The sequence below is a fragment of the Callionymus lyra genome, chromosome 8, assembly GCF_982586985.1.
Source record: "Callionymus lyra chromosome 8, fCalLyr1.hap1.1, whole genome shotgun sequence".
NCBI classification, from domain to species: Eukaryota; Metazoa; Chordata; class Actinopteri; order Syngnathiformes; family Callionymidae; genus Callionymus; species Callionymus lyra.
This window is the reverse complement of record NC_141825.1, coordinates 6,718,468-6,734,542: the sequence shown is the minus strand read 5'-3', so window position 1 is coordinate 6,734,542 and position 16,075 is coordinate 6,718,468. Positions and strand designations below refer to the sequence as shown.

Genomic DNA, 16,075 nt, shown 5'->3' with positions numbered 1-16,075 from the left:
TTTTTTAGGGAAGCACCGATCCAACTTTTACGATCCTGATACCAATACATTAGTATCGGGCGATACCGATACCATGAATTAAAATGTTAGTTTCTTGCACTACAGTGAAATAACACTTTAACACTAATCTGTAATACACGAAACACATTACATTAGTATTGACAGATACTGCATGGTGCTGGATATACTGAACGACGAGATATTCCTGTCGCTATCTTTAAACTTGGATCATCATCTTTACGCGATCAACACAGATTAATGTCAGTGAGTAACGTGTTTAACGTTGTTATGACTAAGCTTGTTAAATGTATTTTTGTGTATTAATATATCATCATTGATCGCAGTGAAGTCGTTGGATTTAGCAAATAGTCAGCGAATGGCATGTCGTGTTGTTATAGTGGATCATTCTTGCTTCCATGAAGACCCTTGTCAAGCCTCGTTGGCGCAGTAGGCAGCGCGTCAGTCTCATAATCTGAAGGTCGTGAGTTCGAGCCTCACACGGGGCACTTTTTACCTGTGTTGTTGAAGGATGTACTTTTATGGTACACAATACCAATACAATACCACGTTTTAAAATGTTAACTTTCTTGCCCTACTGTGAAATAACGTCGCTCATGCTTTGATTTTGAAAACAAATACTACATTTAGAATGACCAAGTTGGTACTTATTAGGTCCGCACGACATATTGACAAAATATTGATTTCGCGATATTGGCACGTGGGAAATGCATATCGAAAACATTTGCGATTATTTATCATTTTTTGTTGTATAAATCAAGCATTTCTTAAATGCGCACTTCGACCAATCCGTGTCACGTCTTGTCTTGCTGCACTTATTTCCAATATCGTGCAGCCCTACTATTTATTCAAATAAAGTCTTACTTGCATTTCGAGAACATAAATAAACTAAAGTTTGACAAGTGAGGGCGACAAAATACTTGGAAATTTTGAAACAAAGTGCAAACAAACCTTCAAGTGTTAAGTTCACTAATTGAACACAACCATTCCACAACTAAACCAGATGAACTATAAAATAATCAATCAAATAAAAGCCAGCTTACAGTCTCAAAACTTATTTTTTTGTGAATGTAAATTAAAGAAGCACACCAAATATGATCATATATTACAGAAACACAAACATGTAAAGAAGGAAAAAACAATGAACAAATCTGATTCCCCAAAGTAAGTAAGTTAGTAAAGGTAATTTTGTAAAGCGCCTTTCTGGACCAGGGTCACATTAAAGGTGAGCATGTACATTTGTTTTCTTCATAACAATACTGAATAACAAGAGCTCAGCAACCCTCAGGAAACATCTCATGTATAAAACAACAGCTGACACCACGAGTTTCACCAAGAATTGACTTGTGTATCTGGTTCTAAAGGTGAGGGTTGACAACACTAACTAAAAGTAGAGATGTTTCTTGTTCAACGAAGCACCATCTTACTTTTCCTCGTGTTGAAGTTCAAAATAAACCTGTTCAACACCACTTTGAGTTGTCAAAGAGATCTTAGATTAAAGAGTATCTGCTGTCGTGTTAAAGAGCGGGAGAGTGGGGGAGGGGAGGAGGAGGAGACCCTTTGTTATGCGGGGGCTGGTTTTGTTAACACTCAACAGCTGACAACTAAGACTAACTAACTTGTACTTGTGACAATGTCCTCACAACATAATGAACTTACAAACTACAAATGGGTCCGGTTTCCTGTCTCGGATAGAGTTAAAATTAGAAAATAGATATACTAGTACCACAACGTCTCTGTGGCGCAATTGGTTAGCGCGTTCGGCTGTTAACCGAAAGGTTGGTGGTTCAAGCCCACCCAGGGACGGACATCTTTTAGATGGATTTTGGGGGAAAAGTCCTCAAAATTGTTTCACATACGAATAGCTATATTTTAAAACATTGCATGTTAATAACAACATTGTGGGTTTTTACAGAAGAGCTTTTCTTAAGTGGTTTTGACCTTTAACCTTTCAATTATTTTCGTGAGGACTCGTCTAACTAGGTTGGAAAATAATGGTAAATAATTCAATTAGTATAACTTCCTCAATGGTGCTATTTTTATTTGTTTCTTCTCTTATACGACATAAATCATATAACAATAAAGATGTTTTTGTGAGCGTTAAGATTGTCATAAAGCTATTGTTAAAACAAAAGCAAATTAATCATACATGGAAATGAAATGTAGACTCATTTATTTACTTTAATTGCAGCGGTAAAGGAACATAATCTAAAACTTGATGAACTACATAAACTTCAAAAAAACGTGCTAGACATTGTGGTTGTAAACATTTTAAATTTATCGGCCATTAAGAATCACACAAACTTTTGTACTGCTTCAGTCATTCAGGCTTTTCAACTTACTGTATATTTTTACACATTTGTATCAGCTAGTACTCAGCTTCCATGAAGTTTCACTTTGTAATTTCCAAGAACCATTTTCATGTCTATGTGTCGACCACATACTGTAACTTCTCAGGATAGAAACTGTTTTCAATAAACAGATATGGGTCAAAAAAATGCCTGGAAAGGTTATTTAAAAGGTGGTTGTGTTTAAGAGTCACATGTTTAATTTTGTATTATTTGGCTTTTTACACATTTGCTAACTTGGTTCTTATTCATCATTTTCGTTCCCTTTGAAAAGTGCATACCAAGCAGAAAACGAGTATAAAAACATACTGTGCTTCTTCGAGGCAGCATGTCTCTGTGGCGCAATCGGTTAGCGCGTTCGGCTGTTAACCGAAAGGTTGGTGGTTCGAGCCCACCCAGGGACGCGCTTCTTTTTCTTTTAAGGATCAGCTTGTGATCCTGCCTTTTTTTGGGGGGGAAAATGACTTTTAATCACCGGATCAGATGGTTTCAATTCTCATAATCTGCAGCTGTCACACGTTACAGCCGCCACGATTCAAAACAACGTCTTCCGTGGTCATGCGTTTGCGTTACTGTTCCTTTAAGAGTTCGAGCCTGATGGAGGGGGTAGCGCGTGCGAAGAGAGGAGGGTCATGGTTCGTGGCCCATGAATGGAGAAACCATTGTTTTTGCTCTTGTTCTGCACAGTCACGGTCGACGGGGATTATTTTTTGTTCGACCACCAGATAATGTCCCATGAAATGACGGGGAAGGAACTGCTGACAATGAGAACACGTGGTTAATTTATGATTTGGGCATTTTCTGAGAGAGAAAAAAACTTCATAACCAGCTACCAACGTCATGTTTGCTCCACATGTTTTGACAAAGTTTAAAAAAAAAAACATGCCCCGTGTGAGGCTCGAACTCACGACCTTCAGATTATGAGACTGACGCGCTGCCTACTGCGCCAACGAGGCTTAGTGCAGCTTTGGGAAACATTGTTGTACTTCAATGTTCACATGGTCAGTGAATTATTCTTTCTAAATAAGTAAGTAATGGTTATTTGTAAAGATCTTTCCAGACCAGGGTCACAAAGCGCTTTAACAATTAAATACAAAACACAGTTAAAATATATACTTTAAAAGATCAAGACAACAATAGAGACAAACACAGCAGCAACAAGAAAAAGCTCAAATAAAAACCTCTTAAGATGTTTCTTGAAGGAGTCAGTAGATCATCAAACACAGAGATCGTTCCAAAGCTTAGGAGCAACAGTCTGGAAGGATTTCTCTCCTCTGGTCCGGAAGCGTGTTCAGGAACCATCAGTAGATTCTGATCCGCAGACCTCAGAGCCCGAGCTGGAGCGTGAAGGCCTTGACACACCGCTGGCCTCATCCCTCGAAAAAATGTGTCGCTACACAACAAAGAGACTGTTGGCAAAAGTGTAGGTTTTGGGCATGTGCAACAGCAGGTGACGCTACAGCGTGTTGACGTCGGAGAAGTGAAAACCGTTGAACGAAGGCTCAAATATGATGGATAACGAGACGAAAATGAAGCGACAGGGCTTGTCAGCCCTTGGTCTGATGGAAGAAAGACGTCTCACAGCAGCAGCTCTGAGGGCTTTTTCCGTACGTGTCGAGCAAGATATAGCGAAATAGTTGTGATTATCTAGAATGATCATTAAAATCAAGTCAACGATATTGTCCTTCTGTATCATTATTAGCACAAAATGAACATGAATCAGACACAAATGTTGACATGAAGGTGACTCACATGAAAGGTTGCATGTGAATAGGAAAACAATTGAAGACGTAAATGAATGAAGCAGGAGGTGATGAGATGTGTTCAATGTTATGATAATGTAGCTGGAAGCATGTGAAAGGACCAGATTACCAATGTCTAGACTGCGGTGCATTGATCTGCTTCATTCACGTGATAATATTGGTGTGGATTTTCCATAAAAGTGTACAGTATTTTCCGGACTATAAGTCGTAGTTTTTTTTCATAGTTTGGTGGGGGGGTGCGACTTATACTCTGGAGCGATTTATGTGTGAAATTATTAACACATTATTACCGCTATATCATTTCACATGTTATTTCCCTTTAAACCGCAAGAGGGTGCTCTAGGCCTGTGTTGATAATTTCAGAAGAGGAAGAGCCGATACTTCTACCTACGGAGTTAGCAGAGTTGTTCAAAAGGGAAACCGAGGATGAAGATTTCATTGGATTTTAGTTGTTTGGAGTTACAAGAATGGTTTGGTAAACTTATAAGCATGTTATTTATGCTATAATTATCTTAAAAACTCTTAATATATTATGTTAACATACCAGGCACGTTCTCAGTTGTGTCATGTAACGTAAGCATACCGTACAATTATTCAGCCTGTTGTTGCCTCTATTCTATTTTTATTTTAAATTGCCTTTCAAGATGACATTCTGTTCTTGGTGTTGGATTTTATCAAATAAATTTCCCCCAAAAATGCGACTTATATATGTTTTTTCCTTCTTTATTTTGTATTTTATGGCTGGTGCGACTTGTACTCCGGAGCGACTTATAGTCCGGAAAATACAGTAGTTTCATCCATGCCATCGCTGCTTGTTTACAATAGTCACTTCCGTTTCATTGTCCTGCGCTGATTTGCTAACTAAACCTAGCACTCGACGAATCAGATTGACCATTGCGCCAGACTCTGGACTCCAGACTGAATGCGTGGACCTGCCTCTTTTTTCGTCCGACTAGGACGCCCACTCCCGACTGGGGGTGACAAACCACAGGGACTCGGTGCGGTGTGTCAAGGCCTTAAGGCTGGATCAGATCACTGATGTAAGGAGGAGCCTGACCATGAATAGATAGGAAAGTAAGAACCAGAATTTTAAAATGGATCCTGAAAGAAACTGGCAGCCAGTAAAGAATTTTAAGGATGGGGGAAATGTGAGTTCTTCTACTAGAGCTGGCCTTTACAGTGAACTTTGTTCTCACTGTATTGTCTGTGAAAATTAAACAACGTAGCAGACATACAAAATACTTTGACTCTAAAAATGTATTGCACTTTCTATAGTACTATGTCTCTGTGGCGCAATTGGTTAGCGCGTTCGGCTGTTAACCGAAAGGTTGGTGGTTCAAGCCCACCCAGGGACGTCACTGTTTTGGATTCATGATTACCTGCAGGGCAGAAAACAGCCTCAAATAATTTTAACAATTGAACTAGTGTTGAACAATTATTGAAAAAATACAATGTATATTATAGTGTTTTGTGGGATTCTTGTCACGGACAATTTTGGTTCAAACCCCCCCCAGGGACGTCAGTTTTTCAGGGTTAATCCTTATGTGCTCGTGGACACTAAGTTAGTGACCCCTGCTTTAGATTGTCTTTGCTTTGATACCTTAGCATTAGTAAAAATCTTCCAGAACAAAACGCAAGTCTGCTTAGAGACAAAAAAAAATAATGTCTACTGTATTTCCAGTCTAGCAAGGATGAACCTCGGCTCCACCTACATCAACCACTCTGTTCCTTTAGGGCGTGTTCATTAAAGGGACTACGTATAAGAAAAAGCAAGCATTGATTATAGATAACAAATGCAGTCACAATCAAAATTAAAGCTGCTTCTTCTGAACAATAATGGTTGTTCATGATTGATACTTAATAAACACTTGAGGAAATGAATGAACCTGGTTGTAAAACAGCATTTTTAATTTTTTTAATCTTTCATAATTTTTTTTCCGTGTATGTGTTTTACCCTTACACATGTCTCTGTGGCGCAATTGGTTAGCGCGTTCGGCTGTTAACCGAAAGGTTGGTGGTTCAAGCCCACCCAGGGACGGTCTTATTTTGAGGATGTTCCAAATGTTCTGTAGCCTTCTGAGCCAGGTATAGAATATGTTGGAGGCAGAACACGTGTCAGATATTTGCCAGTATCAGTACTTGCTATATCAGTTCAACCTAAACAGGAACAAACACGACTGTTTCAGTCTCACAGCTGCACAACTTGATCTTTGCTGTTCTTTCATTTTTTAAAGCCCGTTCACTTCCCAGTAAAAATAAGAAACTAACCTAACAGTGTTGGATTAAGGTGACCTTCCTGGGTTACCTTTTCTCTGGATTTCTTTCTTTTTTTGGTATAACTCTACTACACATATGTCTCTGTGGCGCAATTGGTTAGCGCGTTCGGCTGTTAACCGAAAGGTTGGTGGTTCAAGCCCACCCAGGGACGAACATAATTTTGACAGTTAGCGATCACCAGCCGGGAGGAAATCATGTCCGTACTCACATATTTATCATTAAATTAATTTGTTTTAAAACCAGTACAGGTTTAACACCACAAGGTGTCCCACTAGAGCAAGGAATTTTTAAAAAATCAATAAAGCTAGAAACATAAACCCATGTCAACTCTAAACTGGAGCAACAATTGCTTTCAAAATTACACACACACAAAATTTGTATAACAAAGAATAGTTAATACAAGAGGACCTGTACACACAAGTAAAACATCTATTCTTGTAGAACCACAAATATGTACTACATTATAGCCAACATAGCAGACGAATCACAGAATCTTATTTACAGTTACTTTCAACTATACAGTAGTGATGGTGAGATGTAGCTTCATGAACCACTGAAGCGTTCAAGCCGAATAGTTCATCCTTGGACCAGAGCTTTGTGAGGCTTCATTGACCATAAGTGTGAGGCTCAGACATCATTTTGCTTAAATGATTCAGAATCAGAACCAGAGTATAATATAAGTGAGATATTTGATTGTGTTTTGTAAAACATCTGACTATATATACATATTTATAACTATAACAGACAATTCCATGGTTGAGCTATATTTTTGCTGATCATTTTGTTGTGAAATGCATCAGATACATAAATGCATTTTTTAATCAACACAACTTCATTGTCTTGGATGAGTGATCAAGTGTCTTTTTAGGAATTAAATAAAATTGTAGAAATATTAAGGTAGTACATTCTTTAGAATAAACCCTCTGTTTCACTTATAAAGAAATATAAATACTGTCTAAAAAAAAAAAAAGAATTAGCCTCTTCCTCAGCGTGTAGTTCTTCCTCAAAATAATGTAATTTATTGTGGCTAATACAAAAATATATAAATAGCTGCATCACAATAACATTTTTCATTTTTAAAACAATTAATTAAAAATACAAACACAGGGTTCAATCCCACAAAGTTTGTTTGTAAGCCATAAACTGTAGCTACGAGCCATACTGGCTGACAAGGAATATTAAATATTATTATTAATAAGTAATATTAGGAATATTAAATATTAAATAAAATATTTAAGTAAATATTAAATATGAAAGTAAATTACTAATGATACATTTTAGGTTCAAAATCATTGCGTGACCAGGAGTCAGTTTTTTTTTACCATGTCTCGTCTGAGGCTGCAGAGAGATCACTTCAAAATGCTGCCCGAAATAAAAATCTCCTCGTTCTTGCAGGATCCATGACCTAATATTGTCAATATATAAGAAGTCTATCAAAATCCAAAAACGTGAGGGGAGATCATTTCCTTTTGTGTCACATTATGTGAGGCGTTTCGGTTCTCGAGGTTTCGAACGTCATCACAACATCACCAACACACGTCTCGATACACGCTTCACGAAAATCGTACTGGATTACTCGACACTATTGGACACATCACTACTATACAGCTCACAAAGAAAATATTAGCTATAGTTTATTTTAGCGTAACGTAAAATATTAATTGTGTTAGAGGAAAAAATGCATGTTCGAGGAATTATTCGCACATAAAAGAGAGAGATAAATCACTTTTAGATAGTGTCTGCTCAATAATGATGATAGCGACCATATTTATATCGAACAAGTAAGTTTATTAAAAGGAGACAAAACTTTTCCAAGGAACAGGAATATGAAAAAAGTTCAGCCAACGTACAAGCTCTGTCTTTGGTCACGTCCTTTTAATAAAACCTCCAGCAGGGGTCATCAAAGAGCTGGCCCAGTAACATCATTTTAATAGTATTAAACCTACTAGTTACACAAGTGCTGAACTAAAACAGACTTTTAATCAACTCATTCACTTAAATAGCCAAAATATTATATACCTAAATTAACAGGTATAAAATATTTATCACTTATCCTTAAACAGTTTATTAGTCTCCGTAGAAAAAATTGCCGTAGCCGACTGTATTTCAAGTAATTGCTACAATACTGCCACCATAGTCAACAAACACACATGACTAAACCTGGGTCTCTTGTAATTACACCCCATGTAAGATTCCTGTTTATCAGACCTCAGATGAACCTGAGAGTCTACGATCCACAATGTAACTCCTGATTTGACAATATTACGATGAGGACATTTTGTCATGATGGTAGTCAGTCTAGTAACATGTTCACACGAAGCATCTGTAAAACATTAATAACTGTAATAATAGTACCTGTGTGAGGCTCAACTTTGGACCCTGACCTCTTATGCGAGAAGCCGTGGGTGCAGCTCGAACCAGTCACGAGGTGTGTCGGTTCTCGAGGCCTCGAACGTCATCACAACGTCACCAACACACGCTTCACGGAAATCGTCCTGGATTACTCGACACACGCTTTGGAGCCTCGACACTATTGGACACATCACTACTATACAGCTCACAAAAAAAAATAGTGAATGTTATTTTAGTGAAACGTAAAATATTTGTCTTAGAGAAAAAAATGCATGTTCGAGGAGATTAAAAAATGATTCACAGTTGTTAAGTACAGAGAAAGAAAATCAGATTTGGATTGTTTCTGCTGAAAAATGATGATAGTGACTATATTTATATTGAACAAGTAAGTTTAGTAAAAGGGAAGGAATTATTTGAACAGAGAAGAAACATGAGTTCATTAAAAGAGTCCAGAGTACAAGAACCACAATCTTTGGTCACATCCTCTTAGCGCATGGTGACGATTTAATAAAACCTCCAGCAGGGGTCATCAAAGAGCTGACCGAGTAACAATTTTAATAGTATCTAACCTACTGGTTAAATGAGTATTGGACTAAGACTAACTTTCTATCTACTCATGAGCAAAAGTAGCCAAATTACTTTTTACCAGGTATAAAATATTTATCACTTATCATTTAACAAGTTTATTAGTCTCCGTAGAGACCGTCAAAAATTGCCGTAGCCGACTGTATTTCAAGTCGTCATGGCGGGGTATTGGGTAAAGTTTTCAACTAGCAATAATCGCGCCTCGGATAAACCTCATGGGCTACGATACTGCCACTGCGCAAAGCTAACTACATTACAGTAGCTTGTTTGACCGGACTCTTGTCAACACGTATCTGACTCATGGTGCTTCAGGAAACTCACAGCGATTACAACTTGCATACTTTCTGCACAACAACAACAACAACAAGCAGCTGTAACACACACACAACATGTTTGTTAAGAGTAAAACAAGACATTAGAGTGAAGTAAAAAGTTGGATGTGATGTCACTGGATCAGTCATCGAGTTAACGATATCAGTTTATTTTAAGTTAAAGTTAGTATACATTGATTAATTATAAGTCCGACTCGTGTGTATGTGTGTGTGTTGTTGAAATTTGTGGCTCTATTGTTCTCATCAGTGTGTGTTTGTAAAAAACTCTCTTTTCATTGAAATATTGCCTTTGGAAAATGATCTTAAGCTCCGCCCACTGAAAACAATTTGTTTTTCTGGAGATTCAATCTTTTTTACCATAACGACACCCACTATGCTGTGATTGGTCAAGCATGGAGGTTTGTCACCGCGCATCATCAATCCTGGAAGTCTCCACCTCCGAGGGACTCGTTGTATAAACAAAGCATTGGCGTGATTACAGCTGGCTGGAGGAGTGAAGCCATTATTACGCCATAATGGACTCTCCTAACCTCTCTTTCGCCCAGATTTTAGAGCAACTTTATAAAGTAATACGTTGAAAACATGGTCAAGATGAGGGACTTACTGCATCTTGGAGAGAAGAACATTTACTACATGTCAGTTAAAGTTAAAGTTTCACATAAGTCGCCCTTTAAATGCAGTCTCACAGCTGCACAACATGATGTTTGCTGTTCTTTCATTTTTTAAAGCCTGTTCACTTCCCAGTAGAAAAAATAAACTAACGTAACAGTGTTGGATTAAGATGACCTTCCTGGGTTACCTTTTCTCTGGATTTCTTTTTTTTTTGGCATAACTATGCTTCACACATGTCTCTGTGGCGCAATTGGTTAGCGCGTTCGGCTGTTAACCGAAAGGTTGGTGGTTCAAGCCCACCCAGGGACGGTCTTATTTTTAGGATGTTGCAAATGTATTGTAGCTTTCAGAGCCATAGACATATATATATATATATATATAGACGCCACATCGACAGTAGACGGATGTGTATAAAGCGCCAGCATTAACAGCTGCAGGGAAGGAGATACATCTCAATCTTAAAGTACAATTATGGACCGATTTTCAAATGGTTTGGTTCCGTATTTCTTTCATTCATCATATTCAAAATGTTTTTTTATAATAATATAAATAAATATTATAATGTCTTTCTAGCTGGTCTGAGGTTTGAAAAACAAACCCTTAAAAAAAACTTGACAAATGAGCGATTTATGATCACTTTTATAGAGTAAACACAGCATTACTCTACAGACGTAATGCATTTTAGGAGTGAGTGGCACTAAAGTAAGATGGCCGCCCTGTATACACATCGCTCTAGTTGTCTATGTTTCAGTTTATTTAAAAGGACAATGTGCAGTTATATGTCTATGTTCTGAACTATGTATAGAATGTGTCATGATAATGTTGGAGGCAGGACACGTCAGATATTTGTCAGTGCAGAACTGTATCAGTTCAACCTGAATAAGAACAAACACAAGTGACTGTTTCAGTCTCACAGCTGCACAACATGATGTTTGCTGTTCTTTCATTTTTTAAAGCCTGTTCACTTCCCAGTAAAAATAAGAATCTAACGTAACAGTGTTGGATTAAGGTGACCTTCCTGGGTTACCTTTTCTCTGGATTTCTTTCTTTTTATGGCCTAACTGCTTCACACATGTCTCTGTGGCGCAATTGGTTAGCGCGTTCGGCTGTTAACCGAAAGGTTGGTGGTTCAAGCCCACCCAGGGACGGACATTATTTTGACAGTATTGTTAGTGATCACCAGCCGGGAGGAAATCATGTCCTGTTTCACATATTTATCTCTAAATGTATTTGTTTTAAAAACAGTACACGTTTAACACCACAAGGTGTCCCACTAGAGCAAGGAATAAAAAAAATCAATAAAGCTAGAAACATAACCTCACGTCGTCTCTAAACAGGAGCGGCAATTCCTTTCAATATTACACTGTATAACAAAGAATTGTCAATACAAGAGGACGTGTACAAACAAGTAAACATATTTGTTCTTGTAGAACCACTTCAAATATGTACTAAATTATAGCCAACAGCAGAAAAATCACAGAAACTTATTGAGTTATTTTCAACAATATAGCTCACAACAAAAAATATGTGACCCACAGACCAACGTCTAATATGAGGGTTACAGCACAGCAATATTTCAAGCACCAGTTATGACATCAGAATGTACTCAACAGGTCAACTTTAGTGTAACAACATTTATTGTGTTAAATAAATACAGATGTTTGTTTTCCATCTTACCTTATTGATGATAAATAATATATTTATATTGAACATGTGAGGAAGCCCCGCCAGAGCAGGGCATCAAAAAATTATTAAAGACTCATGTTGTTCCTCTCCACGGAAATCTTTAGTAAAAGGCGAAAGATTTATACGCTCTGAAGAGAAACATGAGTGTACTAGTGAGAACATAGAGCAGAAGAAAAGCCATCCTTGGTCACATACTTTTAACTCATGGTGACGAGTTAATAAAACCTCCAGCAGGGGTCATTAAAGAGCTGAATTGCCATAGCTGACAGTATTTCAAGTCGTCAAGGCGGGGTATTGTCAGATATTTGCCAGTGCAGAACTGTATCAGTTCAACCTGAACAAGAACCAACAAAAGTGACTGTTTCAGTCTCACAGTTGCACAACATGATGTTTGTTGTTCTTTCATTTTTTAAAGCCTGTTCACTTCCCAGTAAAAATGAGAATCTAACGTAACAGTGTTGGATTAAGATGACCTTCCTGATGATGCAGAACTTCATGTTGATGCAGGTGTAACCCCTTTGCATTTGTGTTTCTCCATCTTCCCCTTCTTAATATTGCATTACCCTCACCCATGCAGTGTAATTGCTCATGTGAGAGGTCACTGGCAATCATGAACAAGTATTATCAAACGGAGCCATAACTCCTGGTCTCTTCTGATAGCTGTATGACCGCAACCCAAAATGACAAGAGGAAATATCAATGAGTTGAGTTAAAAACCCACAGACTAACACATCTAATAGGACGATGACAGCACAGCTGATGAAAGGTGACTCCCAGTATTTCAAGCACCAGTTATGACATCAGAACGTACTCAGCAGGTCAACATTTACTATCTTTTCTTTTTTTTTCTTTTTTTTTTCTTTTTTTTTTTCACTGTGGCTTTTATTCACAAAAGTTTTACTTCTTCTTTTCCACACATGTAACTGAAGCTTCTAACTGTGATGTAACCTACAGTACAGGTCAAACGTTTGGACAAACCTTCTATTCATGCAACGTTTTTGTGATTATTTACACAACAGGTTTATCAATGAATGCATATAACCTTTGAACGGACACATGTAGAAATATTTAACGAAAAAATGTGAAATAAGTGAAAACAAATGTTCTAGTTTCTTCAAACAAGCCAACCTTTTCTCTGATGACGGCTATGCAGACTTTTGGTATTATTTTTCAAAATGTACTCAAGTCAAATGTTTTTTACTTCCCAGGTGAGTCTTTTTGTGGAGTAAGTTAGTGGATCGTTTGCCTCATTTATGGGGTATAACTCTATTAGACACCAGTATAATTCATTTTATGGAAAGAACTACTCAGAAATATTATCATTAGGCTATAGACTTTAGACTTTCTTTTATTGTCATTGCACAGAAAACACAGCAGTAAAACTGCAATTTTTAAAAAACCCGGCAGAGTGAATGTATACATAAAAAACATAAATATAAATATTAATAAGTTAAAAATAAAAACAGTGCACTATAGTATAAACAGAATAATAAATAACCTTTTAAATATTGCATAGAATTAATGTATATAAAGGTATATTGTATGATATTATTATATTGTATATATAGTATTGTAATGAGTGACCATCATTACATCAAGAAGTTTAGTCATGAATGAGTCATTTCTAAACATTTTAAAAACTTTGAATGAGTCCAGAAAGTGTGTCTTTTGGTAAAATCTCCTAAATTACATCCTTTATATCGCATTTGTATCTTGATTCAAACAACTCCGGCGTAATAATCATTTCTAGCATTTCCAGCAGACAAAAATGTTTATTCTAAGATGAATCATAGAAGTTATTTCTTTGTTTCCACTATATAGCTCACAAGTAAAAGATAAGTATGTGACATTGTTATTAAATTGTAACAATTTCTGTAGAGTTAGAGATACACATGAAAATATGACCTGTAAAATGAGAAATAATTGCAACTATTTCAGTGATTTGTGTTTATATTGAACATATGAGGAAGCCCCGCCAGAGCAGGGCATCAAAAAATTATTAAAGACTCATGTTGTTCCTCTCCACGGAAATCTTTAGTAAAAGGCGAAAGATTTATACGCTCTGAAGAGAAACATGAGTGTACTAGTGAGAACATTGAGCAGAAGAAAGGCCATCTTTGGTCACGTCCTTTTAACTCATGGTGACGAGTTAATAAAACCCCCAGCAGGGGTCAAAGAGATGATCTATTAACATTATTTTAATAGTATTTAACCTACTAGTTAGACAACTGTTGAACTAAAACGGACTTTTGAACAACTCATACTACATTGTTTTTGGTGGTTAAGCGCTTTGTGATCCTGGTTTAGAAAAACACTATACAAATAACTAATAAAGGGTCTAAAGATCATTTTCGGTTTAAAGGATTAATTTGTTATTAACAAGTTTATTAGTCTCCGTAGAGACCGTCAAAAATTGCCGTAGCCGACTGTATTTCAAGTCGTCATGGCGGGGTATTGGGTAAAGTTTTCAACTAGCAATAATCGCGCCTCGGATAGACCTCATGGGCTACGATACTGCCACTGCGCAAAGCTAACTTCATCATGGCAGCGTGTTAGACCGGACTCTTGTCCACACGTATCTGACTCACGGTGCTGCAGGAAAAATCACCGCGTAAGATCGTCTACAATCTCTGCACAACAACGAGCAGCAACAACACACACAACACAAACACGTGTGTTGGGTGAAAAACAAAACTATAGAGTGAAATAAGAATGTGGGTAATCCCAGCATCCGGATGTGACGTCACTACACCAGTCGTCAAATAAACGTTATCGGTTTATTTAAAGTTGAGGTAAGTACAATTTAATTTAATTATAGGTTAGTCTTTGTAGTGTTTTTACACTTAAATTCATTTTTAACCAGTCACATGCTTTACTGTTTGTTGCTCTCGCCTTACGTACCTCACTGCTCCACAACACTGAAGCATTCTGGGTAATGATACATTCATAATGTCATAGTTCACCAATATTAGGTAATCGTTTGACATGTAGTTTTAAATTGTAATCGCGACGTCATCGAGTGACAGAGAGCCCTTAAACAATATTATGAACTCTAACCCGGAAAAGGATTATACTCTCGCGAGACTTCGTTACTTCCGTAGCATAATGCTAAGATATTTAAGATGGATTTATAGTAAACAGCGAGAGTAAGTCTCCGTAGAGACCGTCAAAAATTGCCGTAGCCGACTGTATTTCAAGTCGTCATGGCGGGGTATTGGGTAAAGTTTTCAACTAGCAATAATCGCGCCTCGGATAGACCTCATAGGCTACGATACTGCCACTGCGCAAAGCTAACGTTAGCATAGCACCGCTAGGGACCGCATGTAGCCACACGTCGAGCTACATGACGGTGATTGGGACCCGCGACACTGACACCGTCGAGGGCGAGACACTCGAGCTCACGATACGTTCAACCGCCATTATAGCTCATTCTCACGAGCTTAATTCCACTTCATGATCGAAGTAAAACAGCCGCGCTGCATCATGGGACGGCGCAACGCCTTCACCAGCAGACAACAGGCGGTTCAGGGAAACAAATCAGAAAAAATAAACTCAACTACGTTTACTTCCATAAAACAACAGTTACTACACCGACATTTAAAATAATTCCGTAACATTTGTAATCATTTTCATTATGTTTTGTTCATTTATATGACACTTTAACTACTTCTTTAAAACACTCGAAACTAAGATTCTGCAAACTCCAATATCCACCAGAAGATGTCGCCATGTACCGCGAAAGCAACTTCATACGATTCATTAACTTTAGAAAGTTACTTGTATTTAATACCATTTTCACTGTTTTAATACTGTTTAATTCAAAATTCCAGTCAAATAATAACAGTTCGGTGTAGTTTTGATAAGTTGCTAGTTAGCATGAAGAGGAGTGACGTCACAGCAAGTTATAGTCACTCGTTACAAATTTCGTGTCGAAACAAATTAATAAATATTTTAAAAATATTGTTTCTCAACATGTTCTTAACGCAAAAAAACGTATGAAAGACCACAGCGACGTAACAATAGTTCCCGCGAAACGACACCTTTGACTTCGGGCATTTTATATTTAAGCTAGGCCCGTTTTATCCTCCAAAAAAAAGTTTAT

General features: G+C 37.4%; 14 non-coding genes across 14 annotated transcripts; 8 read left to right on the top strand and 6 right to left on the bottom strand.

The window, feature by feature from the left end:
- Positions 1–433: 433 nt before the first annotated feature.
- On the top strand, positions 434–506 carry trnam-cau (transfer RNA methionine (anticodon CAU)). The gene has a single exon. It is a non-coding gene; the product is annotated as a tRNA-Met (tRNA).
- Positions 507–1,750: 1,244 nt separating this feature from the next.
- Positions 1,751–1,824, top strand: trnan-guu (transfer RNA asparagine (anticodon GUU)). The gene has a single exon. It is a non-coding gene; the product is annotated as a tRNA-Asn (tRNA).
- Positions 1,825–2,696: 872 nt separating this feature from the next.
- trnan-guu (transfer RNA asparagine (anticodon GUU)) lies at positions 2,697–2,770 on the top strand. Its single transcript has one exon. It is a non-coding gene; the product is annotated as a tRNA-Asn (tRNA).
- Positions 2,771–3,249: 479 nt separating this feature from the next.
- On the bottom strand, positions 3,250–3,322 carry trnam-cau (transfer RNA methionine (anticodon CAU)). Its single transcript has one exon. It is a non-coding gene; the product is annotated as a tRNA-Met (tRNA).
- Positions 3,323–5,410: 2,088 nt separating this feature from the next.
- Positions 5,411–5,484, top strand: trnan-guu (transfer RNA asparagine (anticodon GUU)). Its single transcript has one exon. It is a non-coding gene; the product is annotated as a tRNA-Asn (tRNA).
- Positions 5,485–6,093: 609 nt separating this feature from the next.
- trnan-guu (transfer RNA asparagine (anticodon GUU)) lies at positions 6,094–6,167 on the top strand. Its single transcript has one exon. It is a non-coding gene; the product is annotated as a tRNA-Asn (tRNA).
- Positions 6,168–6,483: 316 nt separating this feature from the next.
- Positions 6,484–6,557, top strand: trnan-guu (transfer RNA asparagine (anticodon GUU)). The gene has a single exon. It is a non-coding gene; the product is annotated as a tRNA-Asn (tRNA).
- A 2,891-nt stretch (positions 6,558–9,448) lies between these two features.
- On the bottom strand, positions 9,449–9,589 carry LOC148073496 (U4 spliceosomal RNA). Its single transcript, XR_015712283.1, has one exon. It is a non-coding gene; the product is annotated as a U4 spliceosomal RNA (small nuclear RNA).
- A 933-nt stretch (positions 9,590–10,522) lies between these two features.
- trnan-guu (transfer RNA asparagine (anticodon GUU)) lies at positions 10,523–10,596 on the top strand. The gene has a single exon. It is a non-coding gene; the product is annotated as a tRNA-Asn (tRNA).
- A 765-nt stretch (positions 10,597–11,361) lies between these two features.
- On the top strand, positions 11,362–11,435 carry trnan-guu (transfer RNA asparagine (anticodon GUU)). Its single transcript has one exon. It is a non-coding gene; the product is annotated as a tRNA-Asn (tRNA).
- A 572-nt stretch (positions 11,436–12,007) lies between these two features.
- Positions 12,008–12,121, bottom strand: LOC148073493 (U5 spliceosomal RNA). The gene has a single exon (XR_015712592.1). It is a non-coding gene; the product is annotated as a U5 spliceosomal RNA (small nuclear RNA).
- A 1,820-nt stretch (positions 12,122–13,941) lies between these two features.
- LOC148073492 (U5 spliceosomal RNA) lies at positions 13,942–14,055 on the bottom strand. Its single transcript, XR_015712591.1, has one exon. It is a non-coding gene; the product is annotated as a U5 spliceosomal RNA (small nuclear RNA).
- Positions 14,056–14,364: 309 nt separating this feature from the next.
- Positions 14,365–14,505, bottom strand: LOC148073491 (U4 spliceosomal RNA). The gene has a single exon (XR_015712285.1). It is a non-coding gene; the product is annotated as a U4 spliceosomal RNA (small nuclear RNA).
- A 619-nt stretch (positions 14,506–15,124) lies between these two features.
- Positions 15,125–15,265, bottom strand: LOC148073490 (U4 spliceosomal RNA). Its single transcript, XR_015712284.1, has one exon. It is a non-coding gene; the product is annotated as a U4 spliceosomal RNA (small nuclear RNA).
- Between the last annotated feature and the right edge of the window lie 810 nt (positions 15,266–16,075).